Genomic DNA, 6,489 nt, shown 5'->3' on the forward strand with positions numbered 1-6,489 from the left:
CTCCACCATCGGCCGTCATCTGTCTGAAGCATGAGAGACTCTGAATGAGAAAGCCTTAGTCAAACCATGGATGATGGGAGAGAAGAATGAATTGTTCTTTCAATCCACTAAAGTTTAGGATTGTTGGCTATACAACAGTAGACAACTTATACAAAGTTTTGTGCTTTGTCAGAAGAAGGAAATAATTACTTCAGAGACACAGCCGTTGAAATGTGTCCACAACTCCAATCATGACCCCATGCTCCTTGACTTCTTTGGCTAAACATCATTGGCTAAGGAGCCAGTTATTTGCAGTGTGCAAGATAACACTCTCTCCAATTGCAAAAAAAAAAAAAAAGAAAGAAAAAAGAAAAAAGGAGAAATTGTGAATTATTCGCATGATTTGTGGTATGGGTTGTGCAAATGTTTGCATATTCAACAAATAACAATGATAATATATTTTAAAGTCACCTTCTTTGATTTTTCTTTTAATGTAAAATATATATGGAAAACACATGGGGAAAATATTTTCAGTATAAGTTGTTGGAAGGGCAAACATTTTGATGCGTACATTTTAAAAGAAACACCTTCCATTACCTCTTTTTGAAATATGGTAGATAAAAGCTTTTTAGAATCTCTCCCACTGGGTGTTTCCAGCATGTGAAAACTCTCCCAAGATGATTGCAATTCTTTAGGAATAAATCCAAACCAGCCTGAGGTAAAACATTTATTTTTGCTCTTTGGGATTCTTAGCAATCCTCTTGCTCCTGAAACCCCTGCTCTATTGGCAGTGCTCACAGACACCCTCCATAGCGTTATCTTTCCCTGTGTTCGTTGTGTATGCCCCACGACATCCCTCTTCCTGCAGGGCACTGACTGGTGAGGAACCTGCTGCTTTGTATTCCTCCCAGAACCCGGCCTAGTGATATGCTTGGAATAGCTGCTCAGATGGCTTCCGAACAACAGCATGTCTTCAAAGTACGGAGAATGGAAAGCCACACTGCATTTCACTTCTACCTTGGGTGAAGGTTTTTTTGGTTGTCTATACCTGTCAGTCTCTGTTCCCAGAGAAGCACTGCACATTAGCAAGCATTATTACTTTCAAAGAAAATCCCCAGCGTTCATGACAGAGTTCCACCTAAAAAACACAAAGGAAGGTTAGGGAAGGAAAGTGACAGGAGGATGGTGGTTTGAGGGAAAGATTGGGTCGGTCACTGAGCTTAAAAGTCACACTTGGAATGAAGAGGTCTGGGAGACCCTGGAAAGCAAAGATCCTGGAAGCTGAGATCAGAGTGGTAAGAAACAGGCAAGAATGAGACGTTTGAGAAAGCAAAAAGCCAGAACCTGAAAGGATCACCCAGAGCCAGAGGAGATGTAAACAGTGACAAAACCAGTAACAGGAGACTAGTTAGGGTGGATGGTTCAAAATCAATCATTTCATACTTTATATATACCATAACATAACTGTGTATCCCATAGTTATATGTGATTATAATTTGTAAAAGATACAATTAAAGTTTGAACAAAGCAAAACAAACAAAAAACAAGCCAGTGTTGAGGAGACTCAGCTACAGGAATTTCATGGCAGATCATGAAGTCATGGACCATACGAATAATGCCAATCAACCAACCAATACAAATTGAAGAACCCTTTCCTTCAGCTCGTCCATCCAATTAAATACATATATCAACTACCTGTGATTAACTCCGTTTCAGGATGCTGAAGATATGAACATATTTACAAAGACCCAGCATTGCTTTTATAGAATTAACATTCTAGAGCAAAAGCAACGAGTTGAATGCATATCTCTGGCCACAGAGGGGTTATACAGTTTCTTCAAGGGTGGCCAAAAAGAGCTCTTCTAGGGCGGTGACTTACGTCCCTCCCCCCAGGTCAGGGGGCCATTGTGTCTACCTTTGATCTCTCTGGAGGTGACTGCCTGGTCTATTTTCAGACTGTAGAATTGGAATCCTCATTCACTGTGGTAGAAGCAAACTGAGGAGCCAGAGAAAGCCACATGAAGACGCCTGCTCCATGGGAGCTCTCACTACACAGTGTACACACACATCTTAGCATAAGAGGCACGGCATCACCTGGCGGAGAACACCCAAGGCAAGCTGAGAGGGCAGCTCTGATTAGGGTGTGAAAGCAGCGCTTTCTCCAGGTATTTTTGAACAATGGAGCGGGGACACGAACATCACCATGCCAAGTAATTGTGCCAAGAATGAAGAAAGCAGAGTTTGTTACTCTTTATGAAAGGTCAGCTGTGCCTCCACCTGATTCAGAGGCTCATTCTGTGGACCTCAATCTTCTTTAAGCTTTCCATTCTGGTTTCAGTGAACCCGGCTGCTACCATTGTTCTCAACATGTTACCATGCAGCAGAGGCTGCTTATAGATGATTTCCTTGTGGAGGGAAAGAAGGAGGAAATGACGGAAGGAGGGAGGGAGAGAGGGAAGGAGAGAGAGACAGAAGCAGGGAGGGAAGGGGAGAGGACCAATTTGGCTATGAACAAACCAGCGTTGACTGGCTTTTCTCATATACTCAGTTTATAATGACAGCCTTGCCTCTTTTGTGTGCATGATTTGGTAGCTTTCTCTCATTGTCACCTGAATACTAATCAGAAACATGTTCTCAACCTGTTCTCAATATCACAGCAGACACAGAGAGAATATTTGAAATATAACCAGGGCATGGCAAGGGTAGTTTCTGTAGCAAACAAGATGGAACGGAATGCAATTGAAAAAAGTCACTGACAAAGAAAAATAAAAGCATATATCCTTATATCCCATATAGGGACCACAACTGATACCCTTCTTTCTATTTTCAGTAACTTGGTATCTTAGAAAGTTATGTAAGTTCTCATTCTGGTAACTAATTAGAAGATGTTAGAATATGACATCTGAAATCAGAACTGGATTTGAATCTCAGCTCCGCCAAAGGCCAGCTGTTTGATGTCTCAGTTTTACCATCTACTCAATGGAGGAAATAACCTTACTATTTCTAGGGCGTAATAACAATAATAATAAAGGAGCCTTGAGTATATATTAAACTCTCAATAAAAGGTAGTTACGTTGCCATCTTAAGAACAACCTGAGCTAGAACTAAAGGTAACGCTGACCCAGTTGCATGTGTTCACCTGATATCTACGAGTGGCAGATGCAGTGAGCAAGATTCCTCACCAAATCCCACCTCAAAAGGCCTACAGCCCTGTTCATGCTCTTGTGTATTTCCTCATTACGTGTCATAGGCTAATACCTCGCCCCAAATGGATAATGGAGGAGATGTTAGAATTTCCAGTCGTAAGTGTGTGTACCTTAGCAAATAAAACAAAAATTTAATAATTAGGTTCTGCTAATATTAATAGTGACCTGAACTGGCACATTTACTCCATTAGTGTGGGACAGCCACATGTCATGGAAAATCTATGAGACATTTGAGAAAATGGCAGAAGGTAGGACAGAGCACTCTCCTTGCTCTGTTTGCTCTTAGCAAACTGTAGTGTTTGCAGTTTGCCTCGTTTGTTTGTTTGTTTTTGTTTGTTTTTTGAGTTAGGGTCTCTCTCTGCCACCTGGACTGGAGTGCAATGACACAGCCACAGCTCACTGTAGCTTTGACCTCCTGGACTCAGGCAATCTTTCCTCCTCAGGCTCCCAAGTAGTTTACAGTGCACACCACCAGATCCTGCTAAGTATATTTTTTAAATTTTTTGTAGAGACAAGGTCTTGTTACATAGCCCAGGCCAGTTTCAAACTCCTGGGCTCTAGCTATCCTCCCTCTCAGCCTCTTAAAGTGATCGGATAACAGGCGTGATCTACTGCACCCAGCCTAAAGACATGGATTTTTGACATATACAATACCTTTAACAAAATCAACACTCACAAAATAGGGGACTGAAAAAAGTTCTACCAAAAAGGTTTGGTTGTTGATAAAACTATTAACTCCAGCACCCGAGAGAGCAATACAAATGGTGGAGGTGAGACAGCTAATGTGAGTTCCCTGGAAGGCCACCGGGTTTGACACAGCAGCTGTCTCCTCTTCTGTGAGAGTGTCATGCATGGAGATGCACCTCTCTGATCTTTCTTGGAGGAGGAGCTTGCTGGCAGTCTGCAAGGAACACAGTTTGTTCACAATCTCCGGGTATTAGAGCCTCTGTTCTTCCCAACACACCCCAGCAAACAACTGGTCATGATGGGAGTCCTTGTTCCTGGCCATTTCTGCCAAGTGTGGGCTCCTCTAAGGGCAATCTGTGCTTGGGGGCTTCCTGTTGAGGGCTTTGCTGCATAATCGTGTTTCTTCTCACCTCACCCCTACCACTTCCTCCCTTTTAACTCTCATCAGCACCGCATTGCATTGAAGGCTAAAGACTTTTTCTTTTTTTTTCTTTCTGTCATTCTTTTTCTCCGTTTGTGTTTCACAGGCATGATGCTTCAATAAAATTCTTTTTTTTTTTTTTTTTTTTTAATTGGAGTCTCACTCTGTCACCAGACTGGAGTGCAGTGGCCACTCCCAGCCACCGCAGCCTCGACCTGCTGGGCTCTGGCGATCCTTCCACCTCAGCCTTCCAAGTAGCTGGAATTACAGGCATGTGCTACCACGCCCAGCTGATTTTTTGATTTATTGTAGAGATGAGGTCTCGCTGCCCAGGCGGGTCTCGAACCCGCGGGCTCAGGCAATTCACTCACCTCAACATCCCTAAGGCGCGGGATTACAGGCTGAACCACCAAAATTCTTGAACTCCTAGCTCTGTCTCAGCATCTGTTTCCCAGACAGCCCAAACAACATAGCGAGTCTTTGAAAAACGTTTAAGGGCTGAAACTTGGAGACTAGAATCTGAGTTTTCACAGAGACAGAATGATTAGGGGATGACTTCCCTTTTCTTTTACTGATTTACTATCTACTTTGCTTCCTAGGACCTTTAAAAGTCAGCATTTCACTTATGATTTTGCTGCATATTTCCCACTGCTTATACTTGTTGGACTTTTTTTTTCATATCGTTGTTCACAAAGACTCTTGACAGCTTTATTATTAAAATATATTTGTACACTGCATTTTTGCAATTCTTCCCTAACTTACCATGAAGCTAATTTTTCAAGAGTTAAATATTTTTTGAAATTATGAAATCAGTTATTTATTGAATTTTGACTCCATACGTGGCACCCCTAGTGTACTATGCTACTTGCAGTTAGCCTGGTAGCTGAGATTTTTTGTGTTTGTGGTACTAACATTCTCCTGACTGAGCCAGACAGGCAAAAAACAAACCAACTACCCACCTGGAGTACTCCTTGTCAAGCCTTCCCAAAGTTTTGCTCTTCACTTTATTCTGGTCTCTGCTCCAATGCCACCTTTCAGTGTCCTTCTGTGGACACTTCATCTCAAATACCTCTTTTCCTTTATATTACTGGATGTTTCTTCCTTGCATTTATTGCCTTAGAGATTATTTTAAATTCCTTATTACTTTCTCTGATTTCCTTAATGGAATGTAAGCTTCATGAAACCAGAGTCTTTGTCTGATCTCCAAGTTCTGGAGCAGTAGCTCCCTTTAGAGCAGAGCTCGTCCTTAGCGTGTTATGGGGTAAAAATAATGACACTTTAGCTGGGTACAATGGCACATACAATGGCACACACTTTAGCTGGGTACAATGGCACAGCTGTTCAGGAGGCTGAGGCAGGAGAATCACTTGAATCCAGGAGTTTGAGAGCAGCCTAGGTAACATAGCAAGACTCCATCTAAAAAAAAAAAAAAAAAAGAAAAAAATGACCATTTGACTAGAAATTATTCCTCCCAAAATTAAATAAATAAGATTACTTGAAATATAAAACTGCATTAATTATTGATATGCTAGATCTTTTTCCAAGTGGATATTACATATTGAGAAACTAGGTATAGATATAGAATAATGGTAGGTAGCAAAAGATATTAATAACTAGATGTAGAATAGCAATATGAAACTATGACAAAGAAAAAACAAATATATTTCATCTTCAGGTCATTCTTAAAATGCACACATTTGTATGTGTTTCTGATGCCCCGATTTATGAATAAATAAATGCACACATTTTGTGGGAATGTGTTTACAAGACTTTTTTCTGATAGGTTACACAAACACATTTGAATATCACTGTTCTAGGCATGACTGATTGATATTGAAAAATTTAATTGTATTTATTTATGGGGTACAAAGTAATGCTATATATATACAATCTGGAATGGGTGAATCAAGACAATTAACACATCTGTCTTGTCTAACTGAAATATTATTTGTCTTGTCTAACTGAAATATTATACCTTTTTCCACCCACTTTCCAACCATTGGTAACCACCATTCTGTTCTCTGCTTCTATGAATTCAGTTGTTTTAAATTCCACATATGAGTGCAAACAGGCAGTGTTGGTCTTTCTGTGCCTGGTTTATCTCACTTAGCATAATATCCCCCAGGTTCATTCACATTTCCACCAATGACATAATTTTCCTCTCCTTTTAAGTCAGAATAGTTTTTCATTATGTAT

Source organism: Carlito syrichta, unplaced genomic scaffold (assembly GCF_000164805.1).
Source record: "Carlito syrichta isolate Samal-C Ts95f unplaced genomic scaffold, Tarsius_syrichta-2.0.1 Scaffold303225, whole genome shotgun sequence".
Lineage (NCBI taxonomy): Eukaryota > Metazoa > Chordata > Mammalia > Primates > Tarsiidae > Carlito > Carlito syrichta.